Source organism: Odontesthes bonariensis, chromosome 23 (genome assembly GCF_027942865.1).
Source record: "Odontesthes bonariensis isolate fOdoBon6 chromosome 23, fOdoBon6.hap1, whole genome shotgun sequence".
NCBI classification, from domain to species: Eukaryota; Metazoa; Chordata; class Actinopteri; order Atheriniformes; family Atherinopsidae; genus Odontesthes; species Odontesthes bonariensis.
Window position 1 is genome coordinate 31,916,160 of NC_134528.1, and position 16,923 is coordinate 31,933,082.

The window sequence follows — 16,923 nt, forward strand, 5'->3', positions numbered from 1 at the left end:
GGTGAACAGAACCATCTGTAGTTTATGTCTGTAGGTTTATATAGAAACACTGTTAATGGTGAACAGAACCATCTGTAGTTTGTGTCTGTAGGTTTATATAGAAACACTGTTAAAGGTGAACAGAACCATCTGTAGTTTGTGTCTGTAGGTTTATATAGAAACCCTGTTAAAGGTGAACAGAACCATCTGCACTTTGTGTCTGTAGGTTTATATAGAAACACTGTTAAAGGTGAACAGAACCATCTGTAGTTTGTGTCTGTAGGTTTATATAGAAACACTGTTAAAGGTGAACAGAACCATCTGTAGTTTGTGTCTGTAGGTTTATATAGAAACCCTGTTAAAGGTGAACAGAACCATCTGTAGTTTGTGTCTTTAGGTTTATATAGAAACACTGTTAAAGGTGAACTGAACCATCTGTAGTTTGTGTCTGTAGGTTTATATAGAAACCCTGTTAAAGGTGAACAGAACCATCTGTAGTTTGTGTCTGTAGGTTTATATAGAAACACTGTTAAAGGTGAACAGAACCATCTGTAGTTTGTGTCTGTAGGTTTATATAGAAACACTGTTAAAGGTGAACAGAACCATCTGTAGTTTGTGTCTGTAGGTTTATACAGAAACACTGTTAAAGGTGAACAGAACCATCTGTAGTTTGTGTCTGTAGGTTTATACAGAAACACTGTTAAAGGTGAACAGAACCATCTGTAGTTTGTGTCTGTAGGTTTATATAGAAACCCTGTTAAAGGTGAACAGAACCATCTGTAGTTTGTGTCTTTAGGTTTATATAGAAACACTGTTAAAGGTGAACTGAACCATCTGTAGTTTGTGTCTGTAGGTTTATATAGAAACACTGTTAAAGGTGAACAGAACCATCTGTAGTTTGTGTCTGTAGGTTTATATAGAAACCCTATTAAAGGTGAACAGAACCATCTGTAGTTTGTGTCTGTAGGTTTATATAGAAACACTGTTAAACCCTGGTGAACACAACCATCTGTAGTTTGTGTCTGTAGGTTAATATAGAAACCCTGTTAAAGGTGAACACAACCATCTGTAGTTTGTGTCTGTAGGTTTATATAGAAACACTGTTAAAGGTGAACAGAACCATCTGTAGTTTAAGTCTGTAGGTTTATATAGAAACACTCTTAAAGGTGAACAGAACCATCTGTAGTTTGTGTCTGTAGGTTTATATAGAAACACTGTTAAAGGTGAACATAACCATATGTAGTTTGTGTCTGTAGGTTTATATAGAACCCCTGTTAAAGGTGAACAGAACCATCTGTAGTTTGTGTTTGTAGGTTTATATAGAAACCCTGTTAAAGGTGAACAGAACCATCTGTAGTTTGTGTCTGTAGGTTTATATAGAAACACTGTTAAAGGTTGAACAGAACCATCTATAGTTTGTGTCTGTAGGTTAATATAGAAACACTGTTAAAGGTGAACAGAACCATCTGTAGTTTGTGTCTGTAGGTTTATATAGAAACACTGTTAAACCCTGGCGAAAAGAACCATCTGTAGTTTGTGTCTGTAGGTTTATATAGAAACACTGTTAAAGGTGAACAGAACCATCTGTAGTTTGTCTCTGTAGGTTTATATAGAAACACTGTTAAAGGTGAACAGAACCATCTGTAGTTTGTGTCTGTAGGTCTATATAGAAACACTGTTAAAGGTGAACAGAACCATCTGTAGTTTGTGTCTGTAGGTTTATATAGAAACACTGTTAAAGGTGAACAGAACCATCTGTAGTTTGTGTCTGTAGGTTTATATAGAAACACTGTTAAAGGTGAACAGAACCATCTGTAGTTTGTGTCTGTAGGTTTATATAGAAACACTGTTAAAGGTGAACAGAACCATCTGTAGTTTATGTCTGTAGGTTTATATAGAAACACTGTTAAAGGTGAACAGAACCATCTGTAGTTTGTGTCTGTAGGTTTATATAGAAACACTGTTAAACCCTGGTGAACAGAACCATCTGTAGTTTGTGTCTGTAGGTTAATATAGAAACCCTGTTAAAGGTGAACAGAACCATCTGTAGTTTGTGTCTGTAGGTTTATATAGAAACACTGTTAAAGGTGAACAGAACCATCTGTAGTTTGTGTCTGTAGGTTTATATAGAAACACTCTTAAAGGTGAACAGAACCATCTGTAGTTTGTGTCTGTAGGTTTATATAGAAACACTGTTAAAGGTGAACATAACCATATGTAGTTTGTGTCTGTAGGTTTATATAGAAACCCTGTTAAAGGTGAACAGAACCATCTGTAGTTTGTGTCTGTAGGTTTATGTAGAAACCCTGTTAAAGGTGAACAGAACCATCTGTAGTTTGTGTCTGTAGGTTTATATAGAAACACTGTTAAAGGTTGAACAGAACCATCTATAGTTTGTGTCTGTAGGTTAATATAGAAACACTGTTAAAGGTGAACAGAACCATCTGTAGTTTGTGTCTGTAGGTTTATATAGAAACACTGTTAAACCCTGGCGAAAAGAACCATCTGTAGTTTGTGTCTGTAGGTTTATATAGAAACACTGTTAAAGGTGAACAGAACCATCTGTAGTTTGTGTCTGTAGGTTTATATAGAAACACTGTTAAAGGTGAACAGAACTATCTGTAGTTTGTGTGTGTAGGTTTATATAGAAACACTGTTAAAGGTGAACAGAACCATCTGTAGTTTGTGTCTGTAGGTTTATATAGAAACACTGTTAAAGGTGAACAGAACCATCTGTAGTTTGTGTCTCTAGGTTTATATAGAAACACTGTTAAAGGTGAACAGAACCATCTGTAGTTTGTGTCTGTAGGTTTATATAGAAACCCTGTTAAAGGTGAACAGAACCATCTGCACTTTGTGTCTGTAGGTTTATATAGAAACACTGTTAAAGGTGAACAGAACCATCTGTAGTTTGTGTCTGTAGGTCTATATAGAAACACTGTTAAAGGTGAACAGAACCATCTGTAGTTTGTGTCTGTAGGTTTATATAGAAACCCTGTTAAAGGTGAACAGAACCATCTGTAGTTTGTGTCTGTAGGTTTATATAGAAACACTGTTAAAGGTGAACAGAACCATCTGTAGTTTGTGTCTGTAGGTTTATATAGAAACACTGTTAAAGGTGAACAGAACCATCTGTAGTTTGTGTCTGTAGGTCTATATAGAAACACTGTTAAAGGTGAACAGAACCATCTGTAGTTTGTGTCTGTAGGTTTATATAGAAACACTGTTAAAGGTGAACAGAACCATCTGTAGTTTGTGTCTGTAGGTTTATATAGAAACACTGTTAAAGGTGAACAGAACCATCTGTAGTTTGTGTCTGTAGGTTTATATAGAAACACTGTTAAAGGTGAACAGAACCATCTGTAGTTTGTGTCTGTAGGTTTATATAGAAACACTGTTAAAGGTGAACAGAACCATCTGTAGTTTGTGTCTGTAGGTGTATATAGAAACACTGTTAAAGGTGAACAGAACCATCTGTAGTTTGTGTCTGTAGGTCTATATAGAAACACTGTTAAACCCTGGTGAACAGAACCATCTGTAGTTTGTGTCTGTAGGTTTATATAGAAACCCTATTAAAGGTGAACAGAACCATCTGTAGTTTGTGTCTGTAGGTTTATATAGAAACACTGTTAAAGGTGAACAGAACCATCTGTAGTTTGTGTCTGTAGGTTTATATAGAAACCCTTTTAAAGGTGAACAGAACCATCTGTAGTTTGTGTCTGTAGGTTTATATAGAAACACTGTTAAACCCTGGTGAACAGAACCATCTGTAGTTTGTGTCTGTAGGTTAATATAGAAACCCTGTTAAAGGTGAACAGAACCATCTGTAGTTTGTGTCTGTAGGTTTATATAGAAACACTGTTAAAGGTGAACAGAACCATCTGTAGTTTGTGTCTGTAGGTTTATATAGAAACACTCTTAAAGGTGAACAGAACCATCTGTAGTTTGTGTCTGTAGGTTTATATAGAAACACTGTTAAAGGTGAACATAACCATATGTAGTTTGTGTCTGTAGGTTTATATAGAAACCCTGTTAAAGGTGAACAGAACCATCTGTAGTTTGTGTCTGTAGGTTTATGTAGAAACCCTGTTAAAGGTGAACAGAACCATCTGTAGTTTGTGTCTGTAGGTTTATATAGAAACACTGTTAAAGGTTGAACAGAACCATCTATAGTTTGTGTCTGTAGGTTAATATAGAAACACTGTTAAAGGTGAACAGAACCATCTGTAGTTTGTGTCTGTAGGTTTATATAGAAACACTGTTAAACCCTGGCGAAAAGAACCATCTGTAGTTTGTGTCTGTAGGTTTATATAGAAACACTGTTAAAGGTGAACAGAACCATCTGTAGTTTGTGTCTGTAGGTTTATATAGAAACACTGTTAAAGGTGAACAGAACTATCTGTAGTTTGTGTGTGTAGGTTTATATAGAAACACTGTTAAAGGTGAACAGAACCATCTGTAGTTTGTGTCTGTAGGTTTATATAGAAACACTGTTAAAGGTGAACAGAACCATCTGTAGTTTGTGTCTCTAGGTTTATATAGAAACACTGTTAAAGGTGAACAGAACCATCTGTAGTTTGTGTCTGTAGGTTTATATAGAAACCCTGTTAAAGGTGAACAGAACCATCTGCACTTTGTGTCTGTAGGTTTATATAGAAACACTGTTAAAGGTGAACAGAACCATCTGTAGTTTGTGTCTGTAGGTCTATATAGAAACACTGTTAAAGGTGAACAGAACCATCTGTAGTTTGTGTCTGTAGGTTTATATAGAAACCCTGTTAAAGGTGAACAGAACCATCTGTAGTTTGTGTCTGTAGGTTTATATAGAAACACTGTTAAAGGTGAACAGAACCATCTGTAGTTTGTGTCTGTAGGTTTATATAGAAACACTGTTAAAGGTGAACAGAACCATCTGTAGTTTGTGTCTGTAGGTCTATATAGAAACACTGTTAAAGGTGAACAGAACCATCTGTAGTTTGTGTCTGTAGGTTTATATAGAAACACTGTTAAAGGTGAACAGAACCATCTGTAGTTTGTGTCTGTAGGTTTATATAGAAACACTGTTAAAGGTGAACAGAACCATCTGTAGTTTGTGTCTGTAGGTTTATATAGAAACACTGTTAAAGGTGAACAGAACCATCTGTAGTTTGTGTCTGTAGGTTTATATAGAAACACTGTTAAAGGTGAACAGAACCATCTGTAGTTTGTGTCTGTAGGTGTATATAGAAACACTGTTAAAGGTGAACAGAACCATCTGTAGTTTGTGTCTGTAGGTCTATATAGAAACACTGTTAAACCCTGGTGAACAGAACCATCTGTAGTTTGTGTCTGTAGGTTTATATAGAAACACTGTTAAAGGTGAACAGAACCATCTGTAGTTTGTGTCTGTAGGTTTATATAGAAACACTGTTAAAGGTGAACAGAACCATCTGTAGTTTGTGTCTGTAGGTTTATATAGAAACACTGTTAAAGGTGAACAGAACCATCTGTAGTTTGTGTCTGTAGGTTTATATAGAAACCCTGTTAAAGGTGAACAGAACCATCTGTAGTTTGTGTCTGTAGGTTTATATAGAAACACTGTTAAAGGTGAACAGAACCATCTGTAGTTTGTGTCTGTAGGTTTATATAGAAACACTGTTAAAGGTGAACAGAACCATCTGTAGTTTGTGTCTGTAGGTTTATATAGAAACACTGTTAAAGGTGAACAGAACCATCTGTAGTTTGTGTCTGTAGGTTTATATAGAAACACTGTTAAAGGTGAACAGAACCATCTGTAGTTTGTGTCTGTAGGTTTATATAGAAACCCTGTTAAAGGTGAACAGAACCATCTGTAGTTTGTGTCTTTAGGTTTATATAGAAACACTGTTAAAGGTGAACTGAACCATCTGTAGTTTGTGTCTGTAGGTTTATATAGAAACACTGTTAAAGGTGAACAGAACCATCTGTAGTTTGTGTCTGTAGGTTTATATAGAAACCCTATTAAAGGTGAACAGAACCATCTGTAGTTTGTGTCTGTAGGTTTATATAGAAACCCTGTTAAAGGTGAACAGAACCATCTGTAGTTTGTGTCTGTAGGTTTATATAGAAACCCTGTTAAAGGTGAACAGAACCATCTGTAGTTTGTGTCTGTAGGTTTAGATAGAAACACTGTTAAAGGTGAACAGAACCATCTGTAGTTTGTGTCTGTAGGTTTATATAGAAACCCTGTTAAAGGTGAACAGAACCATCTGTAGGTTGTGTCTGTAGGTTTATATAGAAACACTGTTAAAGGTGAACAGAACCATCTGTAGTTTGTGTCTGTAGGTTTATATAGAAACACTGTTAAAGGTGAACAGAACCATCTGTACCTTGTGTCTGTAGGTTTATATAGAAACACTGTTAAAGGTGAACAGAACCATCTGTAGTTTGTGTCTGTAGGTTTATATAGAAACCCTGTTAAAGGTGAACAGAACCATCTGTAGTTTGTGTCTGTAGGTTTATATAGAAACCCTGTTAAAGGTGAACAGAACCATCTGTAGTTTGTGTCTGTAGGTTTATATAGAAACACTGTTAAAGGTTGAACAGAACCATCTATAGTTTGTGTCTGTAGGTTAATATAGAAACACTGTTAAAGGTGAACAGAACCATCTGTAGTTTGTGTCTGTAGGTTTATATAGAAACACTGTTAAACCCTGGCGAAAAGAACCATCTGTAGTTTGTGTCTGTAGGTTTATATAGAAACACTGTTAAAGGTGAACAGAACCATCTGTAGTTTGTGTCTGTAGGTTTATATAGAAACACTGTTAAAGGTGAACAGAACTATCTGTAGTTTGTGTCTGTAGGTTTATATAGAAACACTGTTAAAGGTGAACAGAACCATCTGTAGTTTGTGTCTGTAGGTTTATATAGAAACACTGTTAAAGGTGAACAGAACCATCTGTAGTTTGTGTCTCTAGGTTTATATAGAAACACTGTTAAAGGTGAACAGAACCATCTGTAGTTTGTGTCTGTAGGTTTATATAGAAACCCTGTTAAAGGTGAACAGAACCATCTGCACTTTGTGTCTGTAGGTTTATATAGAAACACTGTTAAAGGTGAACAGAACCATCTGTAGTTTGTGTCTGTAGGTCTATATAGAAACACTGTTAAAGGTGAACAGAACCATCTGTAGTTTGTGTCTGTAGGTTTATATAGAAACCCTGTTAAAGGTGAACAGAACCATCTGTAGTTTGTGTCTGTAGGTTTATATAGAAACACTGTTAAAGGTGAACAGAACCATCTGTAGTTTGTGTCTGTAGGTTTATATAGAAACACTGTTAAAGGTGAACAGAACCATCTGTAGTTTGTGTCTGTAGGTCTATATAGAAACACTGTTAAAGGTGAACAGAACCATCTGTAGTTTGTGTCTGTAGGTTTATATAGAAACACTGTTAAAGGTGAACAGAACCATCTGTAGTTTGTGTCTGTAGGTTTATATAGAAACACTGTTAAAGGTGAACAGAACCATCTGTAGTTTGTGTCTGTAGGTTTATATAGAAACACTGTTAAAGGTGAACAGAACCATCTGTAGTTTGTGTCTGTAGGTTTATATAGAAACACTGTTAAAGGTGAACAGAACCATCTGTAGTTTGTGTCTGTAGGTGTATATAGAAACACTGTTAAAGGTGAACAGAACCATCTGTAGTTTGTGTCTGTAGGTCTATATAGAAACACTGTTAAACCCTGGTGAACAGAACCATCTGTAGTTTGTGTCTGTAGGTTTATATAGAAACACTGTTAAAGGTGAACAGAACCATCTGTAGTTTGTGTCTGTAGGTTTATATAGAAACACTGTTAAAGGTGAACAGAACCATCTGTAGTTTGTGTCTGTAGGTTTATATAGAAACACTGTTAAAGGTGAACAGAACCATCTGTAGTTTGTGTCTGTAGGTTTATATAGAAACCCTGTTAAAGGTGAACAGAACCATCTGTAGTTTGTGTCTGTAGGTTTATATAGAAACACTGTTAAAGGTGAACAGAACCATCTGTAGTTTGTGTCTGTAGGTTTATATAGAAACACTGTTAAAGGTGAACAGAACCATCTGTAGTTTGTGTCTGTAGGTTTATATAGAAACACTGTTAAAGGTGAACAGAACCATCTGTAGTTTGTGTCTGTAGGTTTATATAGAAACATTGTTAAAGGTGAACAGAACCATCTGTAGTTTGTGTCTGTAGGTTTATATAGAAACCCTGTTAAAGGTGAACAGAACCATCTGTAGTTTGTGTCTTTAGGTTTATATAGAAACACTGTTAAAGGTGAACTGAACCATCTGTAGTTTGTGTCTGTAGGTTTATATAGAAACACTGTTAAAGGTGAACAGAACCATCTGTAGTTTGTGTCTGTAGGTTTATATAGAAACCCTATTAAAGGTGAACAGAACCATCTGTAGTTTGTGTCTGTAGGTTTATATAGAAACACTGTTAAACCCTGGTGAACACAACCATCTGTAGTTTGTGTCTGTAGGTTAATATAGAAACCCTGTTAAAGGTGAACAGAACCATCTGTAGTTTGTGTCTGTAGGTTTATATAGAAACACTGTTAAAGGTGAACAGAACCATCTGTAGTTTAAGTCTGTAGGTTTATATAGAAACACTCTTAAAGGTGAACAGAACCATCTGTAGTTTGTGTCTGTAGGTTTATATAGAAACACTGTTAAAGGTGAACATAACCATATGTAGTTTGTGTCTGTAGGTTTATATAGAACCCCTGTTAAAGGTGAACAGAACCATCTGTAGTTTGTGTTTGTAGGTTTATATAGAAACCCTGTTAAAGGTGAACAGAACCATCTGTAGTTTGTGTCTGTAGGTTTATATAGAAACACTGTTAAAGGTTGAACAGAACCATCTATAGTTTGTGTCTGTAGGTTAATATAGAAACACTGTTAAAGGTGAACAGAACCATCTGTAGTTTGTGTCTGTAGGTTTATATAGAAACACTGTTAAACCCTGGCGAAAAGAACCATCTGTAGTTTGTGTCTGTAGGTTTATATAGAAACACTGTTAAAGGTGAACAGAACCATCTGTAGTTTGTCTCTGTAGGTTTATATAGAAACACTGTTAAAGGTGAACAGAACCATCTGTAGTTTGTGTCTGTAGGTCTATATAGAAACACTGTTAAAGGTGAACAGAACCATCTGTAGTTTGTGTCTGTAGGTTTATATAGAAACACTGTTAAAGGTGAACAGAACCATCTGTAGTTTGTGTCTGTAGGTTTATATAGAAACACTGTTAAAGGTGAACAGAACCATCTGTAGTTTGTGTCTGTAGGTTTATATAGAAACACTGTTAAAGGTGAACAGAACCATCTGTAGTTTATGTCTGTAGGTTTATATAGAAACACTGTTAATGGTGAACAGAACCATCTGTAGTTTGTGTCTGTAGGTTTATATAGAAACACTGTTAAAGGTGAACAGAACCATCTGTAGTTTGTGTCTGTAGGTTTATATAGAAACCCTGTTAAAGGTGAACAGAACCATCTGCACTTTGTGTCTGTAGGTTTATATAGAAACACTGTTAAAGGTGAACAGAACCATCTGTAGTTTGTGTCTGTAGGTTTATATAGAAACACTGTTAAAGGTGAACAGAACCATCTGTAGTTTGTGTCTGTAGGTTTATATAGAAACCCTGTTAAAGGTGAACAGAACCATCTGTAGTTTGTGTCTTTAGGTTTATATAGAAACACTGTTAAAGGTGAACTGAACCATCTGTAGTTTGTGTCTGTAGGTTTATATAGAAACCCTGTTAAAGGTGAACAGAACCATCTGTAGTTTGTGTCTGTAGGTTTATATAGAAACACTGTTAAAGGTGAACAGAACCATCTGTAGTTTGTGTCTGTAGGTTTATATAGAAACACTGTTAAAGGTGAACAGAACCATCTGTAGTTTGTGTCTGTAGGTTTATACAGAAACACTGTTAAAGGTGAACAGAACCATCTGTAGTTTGTGTCTGTAGGTTTATACAGAAACACTGTTAAAGGTGAACAGAACCATCTGTAGTTTGTGTCTGTAGGTTTATATAGAAACCCTGTTAAAGGTGAACAGAACCATCTGTAGTTTGTGTCTTTAGGTTTATATAGAAACACTGTTAAAGGTGAACTGAACCATCTGTAGTTTGTGTCTGTAGGTTTATATAGAAACACTGTTAAAGGTGAACAGAACCATCTGTAGTTTGTGTCTGTAGGTTTATATAGAAACCCTATTAAAGGTGAACAGAACCATCTGTAGTTTGTGTCTGTAGGTTTATATAGAAACACTGTTAAACCCTGGTGAACACAACCATCTGTAGTTTGTGTCTGTAGGTTAATATAGAAACCCTGTTAAAGGTGAACACAACCATCTGTAGTTTGTGTCTGTAGGTTTATATAGAAACACTGTTAAAGGTGAACAGAACCATCTGTAGTTTAAGTCTGTAGGTTTATATAGAAACACTCTTAAAGGTGAACAGAACCATCTGTAGTTTGTGTCTGTAGGTTTATATAGAAACACTGTTAAAGGTGAACATAACCATATGTAGTTTGTGTCTGTAGGTTTATATAGAACCCCTGTTAAAGGTGAACAGAACCATCTGTAGTTTGTGTTTGTAGGTTTATATAGAAACCCTGTTAAAGGTGAACAGAACCATCTGTAGTTTGTGTCTGTAGGTTTATATAGAAACACTGTTAAAGGTTGAACAGAACCATCTATAGTTTGTGTCTGTAGGTTAATATAGAAACACTGTTAAAGGTGAACAGAACCATCTGTAGTTTGTGTCTGTAGGTTTATATAGAAACACTGTTAAACCCTGGCGAAAAGAACCATCTGTAGTTTGTGTCTGTAGGTTTATATAGAAACACTGTTAAAGGTGAACAGAACCATCTGTAGTTTGTCTCTGTAGGTTTATATAGAAACACTGTTAAAGGTGAACAGAACCATCTGTAGTTTGTGTCTGTAGGTCTATATAGAAACACTGTTAAAGGTGAACAGAACCATCTGTAGTTTGTGTCTGTAGGTTTATATAGAAACACTGTTAAAGGTGAACAGAACCATCTGTAGTTTGTGTCTGTAGGTTTATATAGAAACACTGTTAAAGGTGAACAGAACCATCTGTAGTTTGTGTCTGTAGGTTTATATAGAAACACTGTTAAAGGTGAACAGAACCATCTGTAGTTTATGTCTGTAGGTTTATATAGAAACACTGTTAAAGGTGAACAGAACCATCTGTAGTTTGTGTCTGTAGGTTTATATAGAAACACTGTTAAAGGTGAACAGAACCATCTGTAGTTTGTGTCTGTAGGTTTATATAGAAACCCTGTTAAAGGTGAACAGAACCATCTGCACTTTGTGTCTGTAGGTTTATATAGAAACACTGTTAAAGGTGAACAGAACCATCTGTAGTTTGTGTCTGTAGGTTTATATAGAAACACTGTTAAAGGTGAACAGAACCATCTGTAGTTTGTGTCTGTAGGTTTATATAGAAACCCTGTTAAAGGTGAACAGAACCATCTGTAGTTTGTGTCTTTAGGTTTATATAGAAACACTGTTAAAGGTGAACTGAACCATCTGTAGTTTGTGTCTGTAGGTTTATATAGAAACACTGTTAAAGGTGAACAGAACCATCTGTAGTTTGTGTCTGTAGGTTTATATAGAAACCCTATTAAAGGTGAACAGAACCATCTGTAGTTTGTGTCTGTAGGTTTATATAGAAACACTGTTAAACCCTGGTGAACACAACCATCTGTAGTTTGTGTCTGTAGGTTAATATAGAAACCCTGTTAAAGGTGAACAGAACCATCTGTAGTTTGTGTCTGTAGGTTTATATAGAAACACTGTTAAAGGTGAACAGAACCATCTGTAGTTTAAGTCTGTAGGTTTATATAGAAACACTCTTAAAGGTGAACAGAACCATCTGTAGTTTGTGTCTGTAGGTTTATATAGAAACACTGTTAAAGGTGAACATAACCATATGTAGTTTGTGTCTGTAGGTTTATATAGAACCCCTGTTAAAGGTGAACAGAACCATCTGTAGTTTGTGTTTGTAGGTTTATATAGAAACCCTGTTAAAGGTGAACAGAACCATCTGTAGTTTGTGTCTGTAGGTTTATATAGAAACACTGTTAAAGGTTGAACAGAACCATCTATAGTTTGTGTCTGTAGGTTAATATAGAAACACTGTTAAAGGTGAACAGAACCATCTGTAGTTTGTGTCTGTAGGTTTATATAGAAACACTGTTAAACCCTGGCGAAAAGAACCATCTGTAGTTTGTGTCTGTAGGTTTATATAGAAACACTGTTAAAGGTGAACAGAACCATCTGTAGTTTGTCTCTGTAGGTTTATATAGAAACACTGTTAAAGGTGAACAGAACCATCTGTAGTTTGTGTCTGTAGGTCTATATAGAAACACTGTTAAAGGTGAACAGAACCATCTGTAGTTTGTGTCTGTAGGTTTATATAGAAACACTGTTAAAGGTGAACAGAACCATCTGTAGTTTGTGTCTGTAGGTTTATATAGAAACACTGTTAAAGGTGAACAGAACCATCTGTAGTTTGTGTCTGTAGGTTTATATAGAAACACTGTTAAAGGTGAACAGAACCATCTGTAGTTTATGTCTGTAGGTTTATATAGAAACACTGTTAAAGGTGAACAGAACCATCTGTAGTTTGTGTCTGTAGGTTTATATAGAAACACTGTTAAAGGTGAACAGAACCATCTGTAGTTTGTGTCTGTAGGTTTATATAGAAACCCTGTTAAAGGTGAACAGAACCATCTGCACTTTGTGTCTGTAGGTTTATATAGAAACACTGTTAAAGGTGAACAGAACCATCTGTAGTTTGTGTCTGTAGGTCTATATAGAAACACTGTTAAAGGTGAACAGAACCATCTGTAGTTTGTGTCTGTAGGTTTATATAGAAACCCTGTTAAAGGTGAACAGAACCATCTGTAGTTTGTGTCTGTAGGTTTATATAGGAACCCTGTTAAAGGTGAACAGAACCATCTGTAGTTTGTGTCTGTAGGTTTATATAGAAACACTGTTAAAGGTGAACAGAACCATCTGTAGTTTTTGTCTGTAGGTTTATATAGAAACACTGTTAAAGGTGAACAGAACCATCTGTAGTTTGTGTCTGTAGGTGTATATAGAAACACTGTTAAAGGTGAACAGAACCATCTGTAGTTTGTGTCTGTAGGTCTATATAGAAACACTGTTAAAGGTGAACAGAACCATCTGTAGTTTGTGTCTGTAGGTTTATATAGAAACACTGTTAAAGGTGAACAGAACCATCTGTAGTTTGTGTCTGTAGGTTTATATAGAAACACTGTTAAAGGTGAACAGAACCATCTGTAGTTTGTGTCTGTAGGTTTATATAGAAACACTGTTAAAGGTGAACAGAACCATCTGTAGTTTGTGTCTGTAGGTTTATATAGAAACACTGTTAAAGGTGAACAGAACCATCTGTAGTTTGTGTCTGTAGGTGTATATAGAAACACTGTTAAAGGTGAACAGAACCATCTGTAGTTTGTGTCTGTAGTTCTATATAGAAACACTGTTAAACCCTGGTGAACAGAACCATCTGTAGTTTGTGTCTGTAGGTTTATATAGAAACACTGTTAAAGGTGAACAGAACCATCTGTAGTTTGTGTCTGTAGGTTTATATAGAAACACTGTTAAAGGTGAACAGAACCATCTGTAGTTTGTGTCTGTAGGTTTATATAGAAACACTGTTAAAGGTGAACAGAACCATCTGTAGTTTGTGTCTGTAGGTCTATATAGAAACACTGTTAAAGGTGAACATAACCATATGTAGTTTGTGTCTGTAGGTTTATATAGAAACCCTGTTAAAGGTGAACAGAACCATCTGTAGTTTGTGTCTGTAGGTTTATATAGAAACACTGTTAAAGGTGAACAGAACCATCTGTAGTTTGTGTCCTTAGGTTTATATAGAAACACTGTTAAAGGTCAACAGAACCATCTGTAGTTTGTGTCTGTAGGGTTATATAGAAACACTGTTAAAGGTCAACAGAACCATCTGTAGTTTGTGTCTGTAGGTGTATATAGAAACACTGTTAAAGGTGAACAGAACCATCTGTAGTTTGTGTCTGTAGGTTTATATAGAAACACTGTTAAAGGTGAACATAACCATATGTAGTTTGTGTCTGTAGGTTTATATAGAAACCCTTTTAAAGGTGAACAGAACCATCTGTAGTTTGTGTCTGTAGGTTTATATAGAAACACTGTTAAACCCTGGTGAACACAACCATCTGTAGTTTGTGTCTGTAGGTTAATATAGAAACCCTGTTAAAGGTGAACAGAACCATCTGTAGTTTGTGTCTGTAGGTTTATATAGAAACACTGTTAAAGGTGAACAGAACCATCTGTAGTTTAAGTCTGTAGGTTTATATAGAAACACTCTTAAAGGTGAACAGAACCATCTGTAGTTTGTGTCTGTAGGTTTATATAGAAACACTGTTAAAGGTGAACATAACCATATGTAGTTTGTGTCTGTAGGTTTATATAGAAACCCTGTTAAAGGTGAACAGAACCATCTGTAGTTTGTGTCTGTAGGTTTATATAGAAACCCTGTTAAAGGTGAACAGAACCATCTGTAGTTTGTGTCTGTAGGTTTATATAGAAACACTGTTAAAGGTTGAACAGAACCATCTATAGTTTGTGTCTGTAGGTTAATATAGAAACACTGTTAAAGGTGAACAGAACCATCTGTAGTTTGTGTCTGTAGGTTTATATAGAAACACTGTTAAACCCTGGCGAAAAGAACCATCTGTAGTTTGTGTCTGTAGGTTTATATAGAAACACTGTTAAAGGTGAACAGAACCATCTGTAGTTTGTGTCTGTAGGTTTATATAGAAACACTGTTAAAGGTGAACAGAACCATCTGTAGTTTGTGTCTGTAGGTCTATATAGAAACACTGTTAAAGGTGAACATAACCATCTGTAGTTTGTGTCTGTAGGTTTATATAGAAACACTGTTAAAGGTGAACAGAACCATCTGTAGTTTGTGTCTGTAGGTTTATATAGAAACACTGTTAAAGGTGAACAGAACCATCTGTAGTTTGTGTCTGTAGGTTTATATAGAAACACTGTTAAAGGTGAACAGAACCATCTGTAGTTTATGTCTGTAGGTTTATATAGAAACACTGTTAAAGGTGAACAGAACCATCTGTAGTTTGTGTCTGTAGGTTTATATAGAAACACTGTTAAAGGTGAACAGAACCATCTGTAGTTTGTGTCTGTAGGTTTATATAGAAACCCTGTTAAAGGTGAACAGAACCATCTGCACTTTGTGTCTGTAGGTTTATATAGAAACACTGTTAAAGGTGAACAGAACCATCTGTAGTTTGTGTCTGTAGGTCTATATAGAAACACTGTTAAAGGTGAACAGAACCATCTGTAGTTTGTGTCTGTAGGTTTATATAGAAACCCTGTTATAGGTGAACAGAACCATCTGTAGTTTGTGTCTGTAGGTTTATATAGGAACCCTGTTAAAGGTGAACAGAACCATCTGTAGTTTGTGTCTGTAGGTTTATATAGAAACACTGTTAAAGGTGAACAGAACCATCTGTAGTTTGTGTCTGTAGGTTTATATAGAAACACTGTTAAAGGTGAACAGAACCATCTGTAGTTTGTGTCTGTAGGTGTATATAGAAACACTGTTAAAGGTGAACAGAACCATCTGTAGTTTGTGTCTGTAGGTCTATATAGAAACACTGTTAAAGGTGAACAGAACCATCTGTAGTTTGTGTCTGTAGGTTTATATAGAAACACTGTTAAAGGTGAACAGAACCATCTGTAGTTTGTGTCTGTAGGTTTATATAGAAACACTGTTAAAGGTGAACAGAACCATCTGTAGTTTGTGTCTGTAGGTTTATATAGAAACACTGTTAAAGGTGAACAGAACCATCTGTAGTTAGTGTCTGTAGGTTTATATAGAAACACTGTTAAAGGTGAACAGAACCATCTGTAGTTTGTGTCTGTAGGTGTATATAGAAACACTGTTAAAGGTGAACAGAACCATCTGTAGTTTGTGTCTGTAGTTCTATATAGAAACACTGTTAAACCCTGGTGAACAGAACCATCTGTAGTTTGTGTCTGTAGGTTTATATAGAAACACTGTTAAAGGTGAACAGAACCATCTGTAGTTTGTGTCTGTAGGTTTATATAGAAACACTGTTAAAGGTGAACAGAACCATCTGTAGTTTTTGTCTGTAGGTTTATATAGAAACACTGTTAAAGGTGAACAGAACCATCTGTAGTTTGTGTCTGTAGGTCTATATAGAAACACTGTTAAAGGTGAACATAACCATATGTAGTTTGTGTCTGTAGGTTTATATAGAAACCCTGTTAAAGGTGAACAGAACCATCTGTAGTTTGTGTCTGTAGGTTTATATAGAAACACTGTTAAAGGTGAACATAACCATATGTAGTTTGTGTCTGTAGGTTTATATAGAAACCCTTTTAAAGGTGAACAGAACCATCTGTAGTTTGTGTCTGTAGGTTTATATAGAAACACTGTTAAACCCTGGTGAACAGAACCATCTGTAGTTTGTGTCTGTAGGTTAATATAGAAACCCTGTTAAAGGTGAACAGAACCATCTGTAGTTTGTGTCTGTAGGTTTATATAGAAACACTGTTAAACCCTGGCGAAAAGAACCATCTGTAGTTTGTGTCTGTAGGTTTATATAGAAACACTGTTAAAGGTGAACAGAACCATCTGTAGTTTGTGTCTGTAGGTTTATATAGAAACACTGTTAAAGGTGAACAGAACCATCTGTAGTTTGTGTCTGTAGGTCTATATAGAAACACTGTTAAAGGTGAACATAACCATCTGTAGTTTGTGTCTGTAGGTTTATATAGAAACACTGTTAAAGGTGAACAGAACCATCTGTAGTTTGTGTCTGTAGGTTTATATAGAAACACTGTTAAAGGTGAACAGAAC